The sequence below is a fragment of the Netta rufina genome (genome assembly GCF_964035555.1).
Source record: "Netta rufina genome assembly, chromosome: 5".
Lineage (NCBI taxonomy): Eukaryota > Metazoa > Chordata > Aves > Anseriformes > Anatidae > Netta > Netta rufina.
In genome coordinates, this window is record NC_140128.1 from 7,153,557 (window position 1) to 7,176,602 (window position 23,046).

Genomic DNA, 23,046 nt, shown 5'->3' on the forward strand with positions numbered 1-23,046 from the left:
AAACACTCGTCTAGCCCCAACTTTACAAATTAGATTTTAGCAATAAATAAGGAAACACGATTAAAAAGGGACTTTAGCATTGATATTTGATATTCTCAATGGTCTGTATTCAGAAATCTTTTATGCAAACTTGGGAGGCTCTTTGAGTATTGATGGCAACCTTGGAGTTTGTACAGAGTTTCATAACCTTTGTGCCAATATGTTGAAAGGTGACTAGGAACAGACAGCAATTGACAATGAACTCAAGGAATTTATAGACTAAAGGAGAACTCTTTAGAAAATGCTTAAAAATAGCATGTCCTATATTTGTTGTCATGGAAATTCCTTATGAATTTTTCTTCTTCTTCAGTAAAACAAAGTTTTATGAATTCGGCTTCACTGGCTGGGAAGTGGAAGTTCCATCCCTTCTACAAAAAGCTGAACAGAAAAAAAAAAAAATCTGTCATGGAATTACTGGGCAATTTGCAGCAAAGTCTCAATCCAAAGTTTGAGGGAATGTTGTGGGATTTCAGCACAGCCTTTATGGCTTTCGGCTCTATACTCAGAGTTCTACACATTTGGATCATAGCTAACGTGCATAAGGTGATTCTATTCAAAACCCTTTTTTATTCTACCCCACCAAACATTTCAGGAAATACTTCTAATACAACTTTTATATAAAGCACATAGAAGTTGTTAAAAACACTAGCAGTTTCAACCTTTTATTAAAGGCTAACTAGTAGTTAATTATTAGTCGCATCGCCTTATTACTGCTATATCCAGTATATCTTGCAGAAATAAAGCCATCTTAAAAACTCACCTAAATTCCCTAAGTTAATAAGACTGCTGAGTACAATCTCACCCCCCTCTTTTCCCGCCTACAAACATGACCAAATAACACCTGGAGTCAGTTTCCCGAAAAGCAGGGCAGCTCTAGCACCTGCTTCTGTGTTTCCACAGCACTGAGCCCATTCCGCCTGTTAAGGGCCCACATTGCCTTTATTAGCGTCCAGGAATCACATTGGTTTGGCTCATCTACAAGCTTGTGTTACTTTTAAATAATACAAGATTAATTTTTCTTAAATTTTCTACCACGCAAATCCTGGCAAACAAATTTACTCTAGTTGAGGAAGTATTTCTGATGTAATAACTCTACTTTAACCGATGAGGTGTCTTTGCTAAAGCTGTTTTTAATGCCAATTGGTAGTGTTACAATTCTTTCGTAATATGTAGATCAGCAGTAATACCGCTGATTGTCTACAACGTATATCTGAAAGTTATTCATACACGTCTCTCCCTTGTGTGCCTAATCTGCGGTGGGATTTGATTTTCAGAGTGTTTAAGTATTTTTAAAGTGCAGGTGACTCTCATCGAGTGCTGCCTAACAGAGCCCTGTGAGAACAAAGGTAACCTGGCATCTAGTGCACTGGGGAACGGGGGTGCCCCAGCCCTTCGGGAGATTCAGGTGCTGACGTATGTGTCTAGTGCCAGTTTATGTTTTAGGACATCATGCGTGGCTACACACGCTGTCTGAGATTCCTCTGTAGAAGTCTCAGATGCCCTAGAGTATAGAAATGGCTCAAGTCACATCAGGAACTGACTCCCAACCTTAATGTCTTTTTTTTTTTTTCTTTTTTCTTTTTTTCTTAAGGTAGTGCACCCAGATGGAGGTTTGCCGCGTATTATTCTAAATATACAAACATAAAATAACCATTGATCACACGGAGTAGACAGGATATGCCTCTAAAGAGCTCTGCTGAAATATCCACATATGGTATGTTGCATGATACTTTATTTGTCCCAGAAGAATTAAGATGATAGATGATAGCTGGAGTTTGAACTTGTGCATCAGGAAGTCCACTTTGAATATAAAAGGGGCAGTATGCGTTTTGTGAAACTACCGATGTAAAGAGGATGTGGTAGAAGAATGGGTTTCAGTTTTATTGGAATAATGACATCTCTGTGGGAACGAGGCAATTGTTTATAATGCCATTTGCAGGCCGGGAAGGCAGTGCAGAAACCGGCCGGGGATGGGGATAAGGCTCTGCCTGGGGAGCCAGAGAGCCCTGCAGAGGCCGCCCGGGCTGCAGCAGGAGCGCGGAGCCTGGGGCAGTGCCCTGCAGCCCCTCGGGGCAGGGGGAGCGCAAGAGTGGGCGCAAGCGTGCCCGGTGCGTGCACGAGCAGGGAAGGAAGCATCCCGCTAGGTCTCGGCTGCTGAAGGCAGGAGATGAGTTTTGACCGGCACTCGCTGTAAACCGCGTGGGTTTTGTTTAGGTTCCGTAGCCAGGCCAGAGAGATGGAGTCTGAAGAAGCAGTATTCTGTCCTGCCTGCCTCGAATGTAAAAGCAATATTTCTGAAGGCAATAACTCTTTGAAAGCAACAGACAGCTTTTGAAAAAGGAAGGTTTTAGGGCTGACTCTAGAAACTGAGGAACCCTCATTTCTTAAAAGCATTAATGAAAGGGATCTTCTTCAATATAGAAAAGAAGCACTGATCCTATAATGGCTTATTTTCCCTCTACAGTTTTTTTTTTTTTTCTTTTTCTTTTTTAACAGTTCTGTATCTAAACTGAACTGATGAGGAGATAAATGCTGAGTTGATCGTTTGGAAAACTAGGTAAGGATAACTGCCTTTTGTGGAAAGTGGCCAGTGACACAACTGTAGACACCTTTCACTCCTGGCATGCAGTATGTTTTGTGCTGAGTGCCCTCTTGAGGTCTTCAGCACACAGTGACCTGGGTGAGTCCCGGGTATCGCAACTGTACCTGGGCTGTTCATGAGCCCCTCCTTTAAAGGCTTTTCCTCCTTGTGCTTATTTTTTTTTTCCTTCTCCTTTGGGAGAGGCGTTCTAACCAACCTAGAGTGTGGGAACGCAGTTAGCATAGCTGTTACTCAAAGTCAGAAATACGGACACTTGGTTACCCAGAAAAGTCAAAAAGGTAAAAATAAAAAATCAGAACTTCATCCAAAATCCCAGTTAGCCAGACCGAAGCTGTTTTATGTTCAGGAACTTTGATTAACTTTATTGATATATAGAAATGTGATTCCTACTTATGTATGTGTTTTGTTTTTTATTTGTTTGCTTGTGTTTTTTTTTTTTTTTTCCCTAGTTCTGTCTGGGACTTAAGAGAAAGTGCTGCAATACCCTTTGAGTATCTTCCTGCAAGATGTGTCAGAAATCTCAGTGAAAGCCTGTTGTCCTTATTCTTCCCAACCAAGTTCTGTAATCAGAGGAATTCTGGATAGCCTCAGTAAGTGTAGTAACTTTTGGTGCTTCTCTGGTTTTCTTATAATGTTTGTAAACTGTGCGTGCCTGTCCACTTATTTAAAATCCACCTAACTATATGAGTTTGAAACAAAACATAACAAAACAAAATACAGTTGTCCTGACCAGCATGCTATCTGCATTGAAAGTATTTGTTAAATATCCTGAATTTAATAGGCAAAGTTCAATATTGTGTTGCTATTAATAATATTATGTTCTGACATGGAGCATTTTGCATTTGAAAAGCTGTTAGAAATATACTGTGTTTGGACCCTAGATGCACTTATTTTGCTGCTGGTGTAGCAGGTGTTTTTCTTAACCTTTTTTTTTTTTTTTTTTTTTTAAAAAAGGAGAAATCCTAAGTTTAGAGGAAATGAGCACTCGATTATTTAAATTTCCTGAGATTAGAGGAAGAACACTTTGCCAAACAATGCCTCTTCACTTCAAAACCTCTCCCCATAAATTATGCTAGGAGATCTTATTAAAAGTCTGTAAAAATTTCCTATTAAAAATGGTTGATTGCAGTCCAGACCATCACAGCTTTTGTGCTTTCAGTGAAATACCACAGCTGTCGCAAAGAAATATATTGTGAGACAAAAGGTTTTGTTTCCTTAGTCATAAATTATTTTTGTGATATCCGAAGTAAGATAAAACTTTCACTTATGTTTGAGTGAAGGAAGATTCCAGTGATAACTTGTTCAAAAATCTATAAAAAGAATATAAGAATGTAGATCTAGATAGCAAATTAGAATCAGACTTCCTTTTTGTTTAAGCAAAGCAATTATTTCTGAAGTCAGTGAAGATTATAACCAGGGATAATAGCATAACTTTGCAAAGCTCAGTGCCTTTATCTCAGAAGAACCTGGAGTTTAAGCTTTTGACTCTGACCTTCATGAGCTATAGAACTATACAATAGAAAACCATAGTGTTGGCTAGTTCTTAAATGAAAGTTAAACAACAATAAATAGTCTGCTTACTAATTGTACCTGCAAACAAATATAGTTTTTTTTCTTTTTATTTTATAGAGTTTTAGAAAGTATCAAATTGGCTTTGACCGTGTCTGGTTTTCTATTGACAAATTAGTTTGCTGCTAAGGAATTGTACAGAAACATCAGTCTTTTAGAGGAAGAAGGGCTGCATGTACACTGACTGAATGCACCGAGTATTTGCTGACAGCACTGTATTCTACTTTTGCTCACCCAATCAAATACACTTCACGTATGTAACGAAAATACAAAAGCACCATATACGTACTAAAGATTATTTTCCAAAATCAGTGGCCAGTAATTTTAAATGAAAGATAATTAGGATAACCACCAATTGCTCATACATCATTGCTTCATGTATAAAGGTCAAATTTCTCAGCTTCTTACCCTGTTCATTTTAGTTAGAGATTACTGAATAAAGACAGACAGTGCAGGTGCTTGAGCTCATTTTGAGAGTCTCTTTGGTTTGTATATGGGAAGAATCAATGTGCTTTTCCTAATTGTCAACAGTAGTAATAGCTAAACCAATTTTCCCCCTTGCCATCACAAAAGTTTACTGGATTTTTTTTATATATGTTTAAATCAGCAGTGTACAAACAAACAGACAAACAAACAAACAAAAAACCACCAAGGTGGTCTTCTGCTGTGTAATTAAAACAATTTCAGTATGCAGCCTTGATATGCTATAATGATCCTTTAATAAGAATCATTACTATAGCCCCCTGGTTTTTTTCCTTCTGCATTATTTTTCTTATAAATTAAAATTCACCTTTGTAGTGCTCTTGTAAGGCAACATGTGCCTATGCATTCTCCAGTTCTAACTGTTGCTCAGACTGAAAGAACTGTGATGATAACCATCTTCAGCATAAAGTCTAAAGTAAAATAATTAATCTTTGGGAATGATTTCCCTTGTGAGGATGAAGATTCGTATTTCAAGTGCCCCATACCTGGGGCAGGGACAAGGTTAGTCAGGTGTTCATGTTGGTGAGATCCAGGCATTGATGCACACCAGTGTAGATGAGTTGCCTTAGGCACGCAGTTAGGTACTGCTCCAGGCAATGCTGAGGGGTGATGTGGGGGCATTTATCAGCGGTGGGGAGACTACTTCTGTAGTCCTCTGTACCCTGTTAGGATCTAACTCTGCGTTCTCTCTCATGCTGAACAGTCTTTTACAAGTAATCCCACTGCTGTCAGTGGGACTTTTGTGTAATAAAATGCTGTCTGACAAGAATATGGATATGAGAATCTGGCCATGCTTTTACTAATTCCATTTTAATGAATACTTAAATGGAGTTGTTATTAAAAAGTTTATTTCCTAATATTCAATAAATCAAAACTATAAAATCAGTTTGCCAGTGGTTGCCACTCTAGTCAAAGCCAGTTTCTCTTGTACTGAAAAGAATAGTGCGTACTGTCTCCATTCAGGAGGGATTGGTTGTAATACTTTTATCTGCTTCATAAGATTTATTTCTAATAATGAAGAGTAAAGAAAAGTAGGGGGGTTTCAAACATATATTATTTGTATTACAGCACCATATATCCTTGAGATATTTCACAAAGATAGAATTTGCTTAACCTCAGAAGCTTATTCAATGAATGAGCAAGTTCAAAACATAATGATAATAAAACATTATTCATTTCTTTGACCATATCAATTTTGTTTTGTAAGATGGAGCATTGGACACTATATGATAATGCTGAGATACATATTAAAGCCTGTTAAGGTTGTGTACGCTAATCTAATGAAAGAGAATTAGAGCAGTGATGTAGTTTGCTACCAAGGAAACATCCTGGAATAAGTCCCCACTGTTCTGAACCAATGTTGGACTCTCTGTATGGAAAATGATTTGGGGTTGAGGTGATTTTTTCCTTCATATCGAAGAGTATTGATCTGCGTAATTTCTGTGGTGAAACACACACTGAAGAGTAGGAAGTATGCCTACAATGCTATTTTAACTGTTACACACTCACAAAATATAAGAAGCAGTGGAGGGATGGAAAAAAAGGAACTGAATTTATTTAAGTAAAACATGAAGCTACTACTATACTGAAAGTCCAACAGAAAATTTCTTGTGAAGTATTATTTCCTTGGGATTTGCTAAATCTTTGAAATCCATATTTCACAAAGGTGTGGGGAGTGTTCTGTTCCCTCAAGCTGTTCTTCTAGACAACAGGCAAGCTCCCTGATTTCATACCTTTACATGTGCCAGGATTCCAGATTTTGTAGCTTTGGTGCAGTCCACCAGACACCCTGATGTAGGTCTAAGGATGCCAACTCCTCATTGCTCTGCAGCAGTCTACCAGGCTCTTTATATTAATTACGTATTTTTCTGCAACCATAAATATTATTTGTAAAAGGGATACTGAAATAAAGATAATGACTTTTCAGTAATAGGTCCTCTAATGTCAGCCATTCTGTGTTTAAACTGTTAAATTTTCAACAGAATTAAGGACCTACACAGTATATTCTACCTCCTGCAGACTTTAGTTGTTAAAAGTAAATAAATCACTTAAACAGGGTCATGAGCAACAAAGGCCAACATGGGTTCAAAGTTTACAGGTCTCTGCATTTATCAGGTAGAAATATGCTACATTTCACTATTTCATAAAATATCCTTTTATGAAAAAGCCATCGATCTTTGTATGTCCTACTAAAACTGATTTTTCAAATGAAAGAAATGAATGATGACACCAAATCAAGAAATCGTTTATGAGTTTATATTTTTGCAAGACCACCATGACTTTCACATACGTTTTCAATTTTGGTAAGGATGTGATTATCATGTGGATATGTTTTACTCCCACCATCTGTACTAAGGGATCTGTCAGGACTGTGTACCCTCTCGGCGGCAGATCAGGATCTGTTCAGATTATTTTATTAATCTATAGTGGCTTTTAGCCAGTGATAGTTATCATTTCTGTATGTTTTATAGAGAATTTCTGTTTTTAATATATATGTACATAAAATCAGATATATAATATGTAAGTTTACATTTAAATCTTTTCAAAGATTTCTACAGAATGTTTTCTATGTGATTTCTGTCCTGCATTTACTCTACAAAACTTCACCTTCAGTAGAGATTTTCTGTTTGTTTTCTGCTTTTTCATTACCGTTGCCACATTTCCTACAGGAATCACCAAATTCTTTGACCAACTGAACATTTTTGATGCTTAAAAACAGTATTGGGCATTCATGCCCCAGGTATTGTAGAACTAGAATGCAGTGTTTTGGGGCAAGAGTAATTTAAGAAATGACTATATTACCCACCTAGAAATGGCATCTAACACAACAACCAGCATGCTGCACTGTAATAAGCAAAAGCAATTTCTGTTCTGGTAAATGGTGTGGTCTCTCTTTGTGCCTTCACGAATCAAATGAGCTTGGCCTTTATAGGTGGCTGATGAAAAAGGACACAAACAAATCCACACCCTTTATTAAGTATCAATCTCAGAAGAAGTGTAATGTATGTGGAAATCAGTTTGAACTTCTAAGAAGGAGCTCGATACTTGGGTTTTTAAGAGGAGCTTTTTGCTCCTTTTGCTATACAGTCTGGCTTTAATAAAAATTGCTGTATCAGCCTGTAAATTGGGATAAAAAAAGATATTTTTATGATGCTTAGATTGCTTGTTAGGAAATTCACTGTTGTTTCAGCTTATTTAGGAATTATCTTTTTTTTAATTGTCTTTGATTCAGATGAAAACACAAAGTTAAATGTTCTCTTCTTCCTTTTAACTGACAAGTTAGACTTTTAGACAAATAATATCTACTATCTAAATATGTATTTATTCCTATCAACCTTCTCTTTTCTCTCTTGGGGAAAAAAACATGAAAAGAATGGAGTTTAGTTATAATTTTGGTGAAAAACCTTTTGCCAAGTTGCACAGCGAGTAAGTGTTCAATGTGGAGGTAGCATGACCAGAATGCGAGTCTTGCTGCACTCTGGTTGGCATTACTTTCTTGCAGCTTTTATTGTAATTACAGGGTCTAGCATAATAATTTAAACAGCCTACTCTTGTATGAACATGCTATGAAATACATCTTATGACACCACCAAAGACTCTGGAAAACCTTACATACAGAGAAAACATAAACATCTTTCAATGGGCTCTTTACATCACAGACCAAACATCTTCCCAAAACAAAATCTATCATGTCCAAGTGGACTGAAAAGTAAACAAAACTTCCTATTCATCTGGTGATGACCTTAGAGAAAACATTGCTGTTAGGGCAGGTTCTGCAATTATTAGGAAGTTCTGGATTATTGTTTTTTTTTTTTTAAATATATCTCAAAAGAATGGTACTCATCTCCAATTTGTGGGCTTTTGTTCCATATGCTATTCAAAGCACCCTGAAAAAAAAAGAAAAAATCACAGAACTCTGTAACGACTTACCCAGATGTCACAATAACACCCCCAACTCCACAAACAGTGTCACAAGAGTTCAGTGTGCTTCTCTGAGTACCATACTCTTTGCAGTTCTTGCAACAAAGCGTCAATTGCTGATTAATACATGAAAAACATTCAAAATAGCTGAAAGAATCTCAGGCCATGTGCATGAAGTGGAAAGAGCTCATAACCCTGCTTGAGAACTTTTTCATCACCTAATGAATTCTTCTACCTGAAGCAAAGCAGATCAAGAACGCAGCAGCTTTAGGTGTCAAAAAAGGCAGTTTCCATTCTAAGTGGAATGGAAGCATTATTTTAAAAGTATCTTAGAAGCCTTTCCCTCCCTTTGACCCTTATAAAATCTATGGAAACCTTGTTAAATGTTCAAGATCTGACAATATTTTTGAAACGGGTAAGATAGTTAAATTCCATTCTGGTGACCATCTACAGTGTAAATAGTGAGTGTAATCTTAAATTTGAAGAGGAAGTCTCTAAAGAAAACTTTATTAATGTGTTCTGTAATTGCATGCAGTTTTGCAAGTCCATTTTTGCAGACACATAAGAATATGTCATATTGTGTCATGGAGTTTGGCATGCTGCAGCTGATCCTGCCTGTTGGGGGATGATTTGGAGGGTGATGGATGGAACTCCAGAACAGGCTGTCAGAACAAGTTGTCCATGGAGAACAGGGGAAAAGGAGTGGAAAGGTTCTTTCTTGTCCCTTCTCAGCCACTGTTTGACATGCCATGAAATGTAAACATAATTTCCTTCTTTAATAGGACATTGAATATTTTTGTAATCTGTCATCACATCAGCGTGACAAGAAATCCTTAGCTGATCCATGGAATCACATCATCTCTAGAGTTTTTTCAATTATAAATTTATTTAAGAATGAAAGATATTCTGTGAAAAGTATTGACAAATATCCGTTCCAAAATGAATGGGAAGCACTTCTTTACATCTTTTAAGATCCTCTTCTAACCTTAGTAAAGGCAAGGGTTCCACCAATGAATTACATGCTGTTACGCTTTACTTTCATTAGAAGTCAATTATAATGCAGACGAAATGCAGAGTACCTGGTTTCTCTGTATCTTTCATTATTTAATGTGCATTTGCGGAATACCCTCTTACACAGCAGTTCTCTAAGCTGCATGGTCCTCATCACGACTGTCTCTCCTCATCAAGAAACCTTTTCATACTTCTAATCGTTTGTCTGTGGCTCTGACCCTCTCTGTGAGAAAAGGCCCCATAAGTTGTCTCAAAGAAAAGGTTTTGAAGGATATATCTCTCTCTGAGGTACCAGAAGTGCAGCATGCTACTATTGTGTAAGTCTCAGAGGAGAGCAGAGTTATCTCTAAAACAGTGCAGCTTTCCATTTCTGAAGAATCCCTCTCACTAGGAATTACACTGCCATTATTATTCTCCCTTGCAATTTAATTCTAAGAATACAGTGATACATGATATGTATTTGTCTTGCTCTGTCCTCAAGGACATACTAATACGCTGCTGGATTAGAAATACTTTCTTTAAAAGTACTCAAGTGATGGAAAACTGTTCTTTTCAGAGTAGCTGCAACTTGAGAACATCTTTTCCTAGGAAAGAGAACTGTTCAGACTCTTAACCATTTAAATGTACTGCTAGTTTTTGCATTTAAACTTCTGTTTTTAAAGTTATGGTATATAATTATATGAGCTACATATTTCAAATAACGTATAATTATGACTTTGTCCTTCTTTTCTGTAGAGCCCGTTTTTGTGATAAATCTCAATTCTTTAAGAGCAGTATCTTGCTTCCATAACTTAAAACTGTGTAGACACTACCCCTCATGGTATCTTTGCCATTTTAAAGTGTATAATATTCTGTTGTCCTTCTTGTCTGAGAAATGCCTTCACAAAACTGTGTGAGCTTCATACTGTCAAGAAGTTTGTGCCTTCACATTCACAGCTGACTGCAAGCTTTCTGTTTACTGTTATGTTAAACCACAGCAAGATCTAAAATTATTGAAAAAGCAGCAGTTTATGCTCATTCCTTCAACCAAATATTTGTATTTGATACCTCTAATCAAACAGTATTGTATAAGCTGTTAATTCTTTAATTAACTTCTCCATGCTCCCTTCTCAGAACATCCTCCTGCATATTTGCAAGAGTGGAAACTGATCAGAACTTAGAACTTTGCAGTGTTTCACATCTCTGCTGGATTTTAAACCATTTCATTTCCGAATCACATGCAAAGAATTCCAAATAGCAAAGTGACCAGCAACCTCAAAATAAACAAATAGGCTCTGCTTCTCTAAAGCACTTCTAAAAAGAACATCCAAAAGTTAACATAATTAGGGACCTTGAGGCCTTCTAGTCAAGCTTTAATAAAGCTACACAATGAACCTCAAGGAGTAGAATTGTGAACTTGGACCCCAGAGAAAGACATGCCTCATGTTCAAATACTGAGGATGAGATTCATCTCCTTTGTTTAGATGTCTCCATGTGAACTAGTCATAGAAACACAGTTGATGAAGAGAAATGGATACTGCTAGGGTCAACTCATTTGATTTATTTTAATTGTCTAGCTTACCTTTTGCTAAGTGAAGGGGTGGGTTGACTAACATCGAGTGAAGGGTGATGCATTCAACAAAAAATGTGCAGGTTAGTTACTAGTGCTGAATAATACAATACGGACAGTACCACATGCTCTCCTAAAATCCTCTCTCACACCATTCATGAATTTTATGTTCCTCTGATTTCAGCAGATTTGTTTTCTTATTATTGAATAACGTGTTGAAAATTAACATACTATGAAAACACTTCTCAGCTGAAAAATTACAAAGGGACAGTAAGCAGTGCAGAAATATGGGAAGAAGAATCATTGGTACGTTTGCCATGTGGCAGGTTTTATATAAGTGTGTTGCTTAATATGAGATTCAGATCTCACATTTGGTTGTTAAAAGTTTGTATTTAAAAAACACAAAATGGCCTTTATATTAAAGGTTTGGTATCTTCAGTGTGCATAAATAGCATAGATGTATATTAGTATAGAGAATAAATAAATATTCATAAATAGTAACTTTACAAGTCCAAATGTGAGCTGTGCCCACATCATTTTTTATTTGTTTGCTTTTATATGAATTGTTTTTCTTCAATCAGTTGTCCCATGTGCAATAAATGCAAAGTGGCAAAGTGAAGAAAAGTATTTCTCACTCTGCTGAGAAGTAGGCAACAGTAGAATACTTAAGTGTAGCTTTGGCCGTTCCTGTTTAAGGAAAGCTTTGCTTGCTGGTTGCTGCTGCAGAGCTTGACACTGCAACACCAGGCGCTGGGGAGTGCTACTGGACAGTTGCAGAAGTTCAGTTCCAAGTGCAGTTTCTCTTCTGAATCTCGTATTTATGATACTAACCTAGTGTTCTGGTAAAGGAACATCTCTCACTGGGAAACCACTGGCCAGAGGTAATTTACATTGGAGAGTAGCTTTTGAATGTAAACACCATAGGGAAGGATATTCTTACAAAGTAAGAATTCTGCTCTTGGAGATGCATTTAATGGAAATAGTTGTGGGTTTTGTTTGTTTGTTTGTTTGCTTTTTAACTCCTGTTAGCATTTGGAATGTGTCAGTTGCCTAGCTTGTTTGGATGGAGTTTTACATTCAGTTCTTCCACTTTTCCAAATCACCAAGAGAACTGTCTGCTTAAGGAATAATTGTATGGCTGTGCATGTTCAGTTATCTGATGGCTTTGAACAAAAGCGGTCAGTTGTGTTGCAGTGTGTGTTAGTTTTGTAAGTGTCATGTGAAGGCTGACAGAGATCACGTTTCTGTGTTTTGCTGCTCAGTCCAGACCGTAGCCTCTAGAGGTAAGGGATCTCTGCAGAACCTCACTGGAGCAGATCACCAAACAGTGCAGGATTTCAAGAGCTGACACACTTTTATTGCAACGATATTCTTGTCATGAAGGTGATGGGCTTTGTATCGTGGTTTCGTGTATCAATGTGGTTTTGTCTAAAAGCCTAGCCCTGTTGGTAAGCTACATGCTTTCCTTTTTTTAGAAAAAGAGGCTTTTCTTTTGTTCTTAGGGATGAGTTGTTTCTAAGCTAAAGGCTTCTGAGTGTATGGATTCATACATGCTATAGTGGAAAAAAAAAATACATGTCCATCTATGCTGAACAGCTGGAATCCAACACTGGAAACTGGAGAGAGGTTCTGCTGTTACTGGGGACTCCGGATCAGAAAAGCTCCTGCAGGAATCACTAAGTATAGCAAAGCACGGCTCAATCACAGAGTAAGCTGGGTCTGTCCAAGCAAGTGACACGTATAACCAGCTACAATCATTGGCCAAAAGCAGATTAGTCCTGCTGTTGGCAAAGGCTGATGACTGGCAGCATCTTGCCTTTTAATGAGGCAGCGTCTTGCGGCCCCTTTGATATTCCTACCAGAATAACCCTTGAATTAAATTCATAATTTTCAGCACTGACTTCTGATTTTGAAGGCTTTCTCTTTGCTATCTTTAGCCTGGATTTCTAGATGCAATAGCCACTTGTGCCTCCACATTATCCTGACAAGTGGTGCTACTTCGGAGTTACATCTGTGCTACATTCATTGAACAGTGCAGGGGCAGAGCCCATAAGGGCTGTGTTCTGCATGGGCCGGTCTCCAGACTCTTCAGCAGGAACTTGGGAAGGACACAGTTCGTTCACTGGACATAGAACATTATTGGTAACAATGAAACCTCTAGGAAAACATTTTTAAGCAAAGTATGACAACATTTGGAGGGACAAAATTTGGACCCAAGGATTTAGAAGTACTTCAGGATTGATTTCACTTTAAAAAAATGATTTTTTGGGGTGAAGATTTTTTTTTTTTTCTGCACTACGTAGCAAGGTGAAGTTTATAAAACTTGCTTCCCTGTTTGTTTGTTTGTTTGTTTGTGTGTGTGTGTGTGAAATATATATATGCAGGGTAAAGGTTTTTAGTGGTGCTGCTAAGTATTTTAGGTTGTGCTCTTCAGAAAATAAGACGAGGACTTTTGAAAACTGTTGTTTTTCTAGACTTCACATTCATTAATCTTATTTAGTTTCTGGAAGGGGATATTTTGTGAGCTCCACCAATGGGTAATGTTTTCTTTTCCAAAGTTCATGATTCTTCTGTTCAAATCACTAATTTTCACTGTTACACTCCAGTGGTTTAGTGCTTCTGAGGCCTTGAGGAATGAGTTTAATTAGCAATGCTGAATAAATTCTGAGACATAATTCATCTTTCTTGTCACTGGGATCTAAGTAACAAAAATGTCATTTTAAGATGTACTTAAAAGCCTTGTCATGATGGTTTCTTTTGTTTAATTGGGAAAAGATTCACATGTAAATTTTGAAAAAAAAAAATTACCTGACTGTCTGCTTTCAATTTAGCTAAAAGATATAGGATGCAGTCATATGTCCTTGAAGTCACTGGTATTTTGTTTTCAAAATATTAAGCTATGAGCAGTACTTGGCACACACATTCCAAATTAAAAATGCATTAGAACATTTTAGATTAAGTAATTGATTTGGCAAATTTCAAAGCTATCCCAGATTAAATCATATTTAAGTTGACTCTGAGCCCTTTAGATTTTGAATGGAACATATAGAAATCCACTGCAGAGAAAATGTCATTTTCCAGTAATCTTAATCATCGCAGCACAACAGTCCACGTTTTGTCATGTCCTTTTCTCTGAACCTAGAGGAAGTATGTTTCTAAGACCTGTGAAGGAAAAATAGGGAATACAGAAAGTGAAAGAAGGAGCGAACTCAGGAATTTAAACGTAAAACATGCCCCAGTGGGCACTGCTAGCAGTACAGAGAGCAATAGCATTTTGCCACGGTGTATCACATTCATTGCTGAAGGTTCAGAGCATTTTACAAGCATCATTAATGGATGACAGTTCTGTCCCGTGACAGCTGAGGGAAGAATTAAAGGTAGTTTTCATAAATTTACAAAAAAGGACAGAAATAGATAGCAACTGGCCCAAGGAGAGCTGTAAGCCAAACAAAGCCAAACTGCCTGACTGAGAATCCCAAATTAATCCTGAGACCAGTTCCTCTACTTAAGCACGTGGAGCTCTATGAATAAAAAATATGGATTGTTTAGCACCTTTCTCATCTGGGCACAAAGAAATTAAGGACAAATTGTGGCTGTAGCCGGTTCCCTGGATTTTGTCAGATTCAGACAGATCCCAAATGTTATTTTAATGTAACCTTAAAAGAAACCCCTTGCTATTAATTTTGTATTTATTGCAGTTACGCTGACCCTAATGAATTTTTTTAAATGAATTTGACAGATGTCACAAATATTTTCAATGCAGTTTCACATCATTAAATATAACCTTTCCTAGAAAAAGACTTCTATGAAGTTGATGTAGGAGAAGTGCAAATGCTGGATTCTGGAAAGCCAAGGGCATTGCGTATTCCTTAGTACAAAAGATAGATTTAGGAAATTATGTTTGTGGAACAGCATTGCAAGGTTCTCCCACCTCAGGAGATATCCTGTCTCATCAGGATATCACATCCAGAAGGACAAGCTCATTTAGAAGGGAGTCTGTTTATGAATTTATCCCTTAGATATTAGGTGTAGTTGGTTATGCCTCCAGAAAAAAAATCACTGACCTTAGGAACTCCTTTTCCAGATTCATTTTTTATTACTTTGCTCTCAAGGGATAGCCAAGAGAGCTAAGCAAAGCCTCCAGAAAAGACAGATTGTTCCACTTCCTTGAAGACATGATCTTGTTTTTTTGTTAAGTTTGCACAGTTCTTTGCACCTGGTGGCCCTGGTTCTACTTGGAAGGAGGGCAAAGAATAAATCACAGTTCTTTACATTGTAAGTGAAATTGTGAAGCGAAGTAAATACATGATAATAATCCAGAGCATCAGAAATATTAAATTAATCATTTGAGGACTGGATTCTACTGGGTTCCAATACTTTTATAAACTTTAGAGCACTGGTGAGGTCCTCAACTGGAGTATAAATAAAGCATACCCTTTCAAAGGTTTATAGGACTGTACTTGGTCCTCTCTTACTACCCTAATTTATGATTGTTGCAAATTCACAAGCTGTGAAATGTGTTGGTCGCAGAGCTGATGGCAATAACTTTAGAATATGAATGAGAGCATCTGGGTTGCTATTTACCTTTGTTTCACAAAGTCAGCTTTTTATCTTTGCATCATTTAACCTCGGAAATATGGCTGGGTTAGGCAGGCGTATGGAACCTTCTGTGGAACAGAACATTTGCTTTCTGTAACTTTGCCAGTTTCTTCCATGAAAAAAAAAAAACAATGTACTGTTTGCTTTCCCACTACTGTGCTTTTAATCTACAAGAACACAGATCAAATTAATATAAGTAAAAATAAGCAACAGCTTCCCTGTACAAAAAAGGGGCTGGTACTCAGAAATACTCTAATTTATGTTGGCTCTATAGTGACTGGGGTGAAATGCAGGCCCAGGCAGCGATCTTGCTTTAACCCTATTTGTAGACTTTCATTAGTGCATACAAATTTTGCTTGCTTTTAGTTACAGATGAATTTCTCTGTGCCTAACTTTCAGTTTCCGTATCTATAAAATGGTTAAGATATGATCAAGCTTTCTCAAGTATTTGTCACCTTCCTTGGGCTATAAACTACTGTATTGAGTCCACTGTTGTTCACCAAAAATGGGAATCTATTGCAGACAATGTGTGCTAACACTGAAAATACTTTACTTCTTTCTTGTGCTTGATGTCCAGAATATTTGAGACTGGTGCAGGAACAGCTTGGTGTAATTTAATGGTCTGCGTTCTGTGGGAGTTCAGAGTTGGTAATGAGAATGGCTACTTCAGGACTTCAAATCTAACCAGATACAAAGATGGTTTTCTTGAAAGAGACAAGGAGTTTTGCGTGCAGTGAGAATCAAAGCTGTTCCTCACACTTCCAGAAGGGTTCTGGCTCTTGTGGCCAGTGCTGGCAGCTTGAAAGAGCTTCCTTCCTCTCATCTGACCAGCGAGAGATTTACAGCTGGAGATCTAGTTATGAGCCAGGGGCTGAACGCTGTACATCAGAAAAGGAGGCAAACAGGGAGCTCAATTCACCTTTGGTCCCTTAAGCTAGGTTTGGGTTCAGGCTGTTTGTCAAGCAGAAGAGAAGTCTCAGACTGGGTTGTTCAAAGGCCATAGTGAGTACAAATGCTGTAAACGAATGGGTGGTTCCTGATGGGGCAGCTAAGAAAGGAGAACCAAATTTGTCCTGTAGTGTTTGAAAGGCTAAAGATAAGACTAAACATTGCTCAGTGCTGTGAAGGACAGCCTCTGAGCATGAACACAAAGGTAACCCACCAAGAGTAGCGTGCTGCATGCTGCCATACTGCCAGGTCTGTTCAGCTATTGTCCGTGTGGGTGGCTTTTTGTGGGTGACCAGTTCAAACCACAGCTTTGCAGATAAAAATTTCAGAAATGCAGAGGAAGGAGGGGCCTGGTGCGGACTGGAACTTCTCATTCAGTTACATCATGCACTTGTTTGTTAATTGTTCTGTGTCGACCTCATACCAAACAAAAAAGGAGTTGATTCATCATTACTTGTTTATGTGTCCCTAATGCTTTTTGACGAGCTTATTTACAGAGGTGTCAGCTTGACGTTACTAATTTATCATACATAGCATTTGATTAAAACACCAAGGAATTTAGCTAGAAAGCTACTCTTCTTCTCACGCACAACTTCTCTCTGTCTGGTCAGGGTTTGTTTACATCACACCGTTCTTTTGAGTCTTCAGATCAGGCCATGGTCTGGGGCTACCTTTTTGGAGCTGAGCTGTCAAAAAGCTCTTTGATAAACAATGTGAGAGGAACTCTACAAATGTGTTCAAGTATTCTGAATAGTAGAAGGTTTTGAAAAAAAAGTTTAACGTTAAAGATCATAGATAGTGTAGAGTCTGAGTTTGTTCTCCCCAGGCAGTGTAGATAGCACACGACAGACAGCTTTCTCACTGTCATTGTTTTATCATGCTGCTTGTGATGTGGAGATAGCTGAAATACATCTGTTACATGCTATTGGTGAGGGTGTCTGTAGTGTATTTATATATTTATTTATGCTTTATCCTCTTTTAAAATACTGATAACTATCAGTATTCTTTATGATTTTCTTTTGCAGATTCTAAATGGTTTTCTTTTCACCTTATTTTCTTGGTTGAGACTAAATTTTTCTCTTTTCGTTTACTGTCAAGAAACATGATGCTCAGATGTCGTAAAACAGATATTTATTATTTATATATATTTTATTCCAGCTACAGAATTCCTCTTTTTTTAGAAGCTAAGAATCTCACTGCCAATGTTGGCAGACTTAAGAGTTTATATTCATGGTCAGAGCATACCTTCCTCAACCAGGATACTTTCTTTTTTTTTTTTCTTTTTTTTTTTTTTTTTTAGCACTCTAAAAAGGCATATTTTACTCAGCTGGCGGGTGGATGATTCTAACTTAGTGTTTCATTAGTCTGTTATGTTTTTATTTCCTCTGCTGCATGCTAGAATTGGAGTTGCAGGAAAGTTCATCCAAAATTCTGTGTCTTAGACTGGACATTTAAGTTCCTAATAAACTTAGGTAATGCATTTCTAATCTGTATCCATGCTCATTTATTCTATCATTGAAATGGAGAATTCACAAGAGAGGCTCAGGTTCATGTCAGTGTTTTCTTCTAAGGTTTCCTCAGCCAAGGAGGCCCTGACCACCACGTGTTGCTTCCAAAACCTAGTGAACTCAGGTAGCTCCTAAACATTGCAGTCTAGAGTCTGGAATCCCGGTAGGCCTCCACTGGTCCTCCGTGGTATCACATCGGGCCCTACCTTTTTCCCTAGGGGCAGTATCTGTAAAAACAAATGTAACCTAAGCAAAGATTAGTTATGATACCAAAGCAAAGGTGATTGTACACAAACGTAAGGCAAGCCATTCCCCTAAGTCTATTTAAACAAAATACCAATGTTGCTAATCATGTAGTCAAGTTTCCATTTGAAGAAGATGCACTGTTTATGAATTCATTTAATTATGACATCTGCTTAGTGATTTTAAATTTGTGATCAGAACTTCAGAGTTCCCAGGAAAGGCTGAAACGCAGCTGTGAGATTCTCACAAACAGAAAGGTCCTAGTGAAAACAGTAATCATGGTGTCGTGCAGTATATCTTGCTATTTTGTATAGTAGCTTTTGTAAATATCTGAGAATGTTGCCTGCAGTTTATAAATAACTTTTGTACAATAACAGCTGCAGCAGAGCAGCTCAGATTATGCAACTGCTTTAAAAGAGGCTGGACTAAACTAACCCACTTGTAATCAGGTTGAAAATTTGTTACCTGGGAGCTGAGAAATGAGCCTGAAAGAGGCAGGAAATTGCTTCACAGGAGTAACTGAGATCCAAGCAGCCAGGAAGAGCTGCAGCTTGCGGGAGTTCTGCCTGAGAGAGGACTGTGGTATTGAAGGTTGCATTGGCAGTGATGCTAGCTAAACTCAGCGGCAGAAGGGTCTGCAGTTCATCAGGTCTGACATCCAGTAGGTGTCATTGCAGCCAACTGGGATTATCAGTCTCAGAAGGCAAGGATGATTTGTCAGGGTGCAGGGTGGGAGAGAGGGAAACCCAAGTCAAAGTACATGATTTCAAAGCTGTAAATCTGTGAGCGCTTTAGAAAAAGGATGCCTCTACTTATATTTAGATTTCTCCAACTATGAAAGCTGTGATTTCTCATCAGCAGCCCCATGCTTTTGGAGACATCTGTGTTTAGTTTACAGCAGATTAAAAAAAAAAAAAAAAATGGATGTAAAAAAGAGAAAAAATTTCAATCCTTTCCTCTGAATTTGGTTAGATTAAAAATGAGCACACTTTCTGTGTAAAGGAAAGGTATAGTTTACATAAGTTAGAGTTTAGATAGATGATTATCTGAAAGATTATTTTAATCTGTAGTTGTTGATCTACAAACCACAAATGTCGTCTCGGTAAAGGTAGTTTGTAGTGGGTCATAAAGCTAGAATGATAGTGCAAGACAGAATCATGCTTTTATCATAAAGGAGCATTTTTCTGATGATTTGACTTAATATAGGACTACTCACAGACATAAGAATTATTCCCATAAATTAGAAAACTGCAACTTTAACCCATACCTTCATATGTGGAGCTGGTGACAGGGATATAAAACAATACTGAAAGAAAAGTGTTTGTGCAGGTTGCAGTTAGACATTGCATAAAATTATTTCTTGTATGCAATATTTTTTCCTCTTGGGACCAGTCTTGAGTTCACAAGATGATACCTGCCATGTGTTTGAATTAATCAGAGCAGCAGTAACTACATTGCATGTAAAGGGACCTTTGGCCTCTTCCTTGAGAACGTTCCTCAAACATCTTGAGAAGCGGTCTATTGATTGAATACCAGGAAGCCGTGCATACAGATGACTCCAGCATCATTACAAATCTAAATTATTCTTAGATAATTGTTGTCCATTCAGGACTTAGGCGGGTTTGCTTCAAAGGGTCAACTTTTGTAGATATTATTCAAAAGATTGGATGACTGAGGCTCAAATTAGATGTTTGGGAATACCATGTATTGTACCCCCTCAGTGTATTTGGGCTATGAATAAAGAGCGTAGATTCCCTTGCAGCACATTTTGAGTGTTTTCCTCAACACTTGCACAGCTTCTGACTCTAAACTGTTTAGACGGCCTTTCAGAATTTGTTTACAAATAACAGAGAGTACAGCAGAAGAAGCCATACATGACCACTGCAGATGAGTTACTCGCATTAATATTTACTAAACAATACTAGCTGAAACAGAGAGATTGTGGGCTTAATTTAGAAAGATATTTGGCCTGTAGCACACCATGTCCAGAACCTCCAGCAGAGGCAAAGAAACATGGTATGGCAGATAACGGCTCCTTTTAGTCTCCCTAGAAAATACTAGGACTACACAAGTAATTAGTACTGTATCTGTGGAAACAAAAGATGTGCCCTGGAAAAGAAAAATTCCCGTGAAATGAAAATAACAAAAATAATTGAAAATATACTTGAGGAATGTTGGGTCAGTTCCACAGAGACATAAGTAAACACAACCCTTTAAAAACAAGTGGAGCTGTTTTTCAGCGGAGAGATTTTCAAAATTGGCAAAAATGCAGCTAGTCCTTGCTGTGATGATATAAAATCCTTTCCGTGCTCTTAAGTGAGTTGAGAAAATGATCAAACAGATTGATTTGAAAATACATTTTTTAGTTAAGCATCTGTTTATAGTTTCTTAGAATTGGCTCTTCCTCCTGCTGCCTTCTGTCCATTAGTTGCAGATAATTTCTGCCAAAATGCCTTTTACTTTTGAGGACACTAACAAAGTGGGAAAACGTATAGTTTCTGTATGAGGTATTGTTGTGATCTTCTCTGCATTCCCCCAGACCCCCAAACAGTAGTGAGAGTAGTGGCAGTAGTGAGAGAATACATGGTAGGTGATTCTCCTAAGGATAAGTGGGCAGTGTTGTTGGTGAGCTGTCTGTGGCTTATTTCTGAATAATTACCGGGCTTGATTTATCACTGTGCTAGGTTTTGTGTTGGCTGCGCACCTGCAACAGGTCAGGGTCTCATGCCTCATCCTTTCATTTTGAAAACCTAAAAATGATTAGCATCCCTGCTCTATATGTGTGAACTGGTTAACACAGACAACAAGATTGGGATCCACCTTGTTATCCTTCAGTCTGCATACAAACAGTTATGAAAAGCTTGAAGGGTAAAACCATTTAACAGTCAAAATAAACAAAATAAGTATAAAACAAGTAGAACAGCAAACAAGTGTAATGCCAGAAGTACTAACTTCCATATATAAGAGTTCTACACATACACAAATTACTTAGGTCTTACAAAACACTTTGACTTGGATCCAAGTGAAAATACTGTAAAGCCTTTACTATCATATTCCTGACTGAATCTTTCTGTTTAATTTTGTTTTCAGCTCCCTTTTGCAAACTTTGAATAGCATATCTGAGATGGTTAGTTTTGTGATGTTTCAGTTTTGTGATGTATATGTTTCTTTTATATAATTTCAGTTTAATAGGGTGATTAAATGTTCAAAACAACTTCTTTACTGAAAGAACGCTTTGGCTTATTATTGGTTAGACTGGAAATCTTTCATGTGGTGCTTGCCCAGGTCAGCTTTCCCTCTGTGTTGATCAGTAGTCCATCTCTTAAAACTGAAATACTCATCTGATAACTGTAATCCTGCCTTTTAACTCTGATAACTCCTTTAAGCTCAGGAGATAAAGATGCTGGAGAATCTCTTATATACTGCAAGGATTATTTGCAAGATTAAGTTGACCCTGTACACCTTGGCTTAAAAAGTTTTATATTCTCCTATAGAAATCCTTGAGTAAAGGAGTTGCTCTAATACATGTTTGTTGAGTAGTGGATGTTAGGAGATAGAATTACAGCCAATGAGGAACAATTTACATAAACATCGTGATTTTTAAGAACTTTTGTTTTATTAAAAAAAATATTTTAAACCTTTAGCCAATGAGGATACATACCTTGCAATACGTATACACTTGTCCCTCCAGTGTTAGCTTCCGATGTAATAAAAACGTCTGTCATTCTTGAATCTGTTTAGGTCATTTGAAATAAAGATCTAGAAACAAAACTTAACTTTTTACGCATGTCCCGCTGTTGATGGCATTCTTTTCAGTACGCATCTATTACAGACCAAATCCACTGCTGGTAAAAATGAGACCTAGCGTATTTTCTTCAGCCTCTGCTGAGAAACAGCCACTTAGAAAGTAAGAAGTTGCAGTTAGTCGTGTAGAGTATGGCAATGAAACACAATACATTCAACAAATACGTTGGGTTTTTGTTTGTTTGTTTACCCAATCTAATGGGCAGAATAGCATTACTTAGAATCTGGGGCTATTCCTTTCTCCTATAAAGATGCATGTATAATTTGGGGGATCATAGTAGCTCAGCTTAATGTAGCAACTCAAAGATGGCACAGCTGGCAGCACACCATGTCTGATGAACTGGGGTCTCAATGAAGAGTCAGTGGCAAGGGTGTTATTTATTATGTCATTAGTAGAATTCCTTAAGCACCTTGGGGACTTACCACATACCATCAGAATAAAAGTAGGAGGATGCAGGAAAAGGAGAAAAGAATCATGCTTTGTATCCATTTGTATGCATATTAATAGGTATACTGTAATTATTTTACTTAGCACTTTTGTTAATGCTACCATATTTTTCAGTATGTTTGGTATTTTAAATTTATTGAGTATTGGGCAGTATTTATGATTAGTCTGTGATAGCCAGTAATGTCAAAAAGAAGGCAATTTATTTATTTTTTTTCAAAAGAAGTAAATTTTGCAAGTCAACCAGCTGTGTTGTGAATGCCATATAAAATGAAAACCTCCTTCCCTTTGATGAGATAATCAGTGTTGGAATTTGTCTTGACGC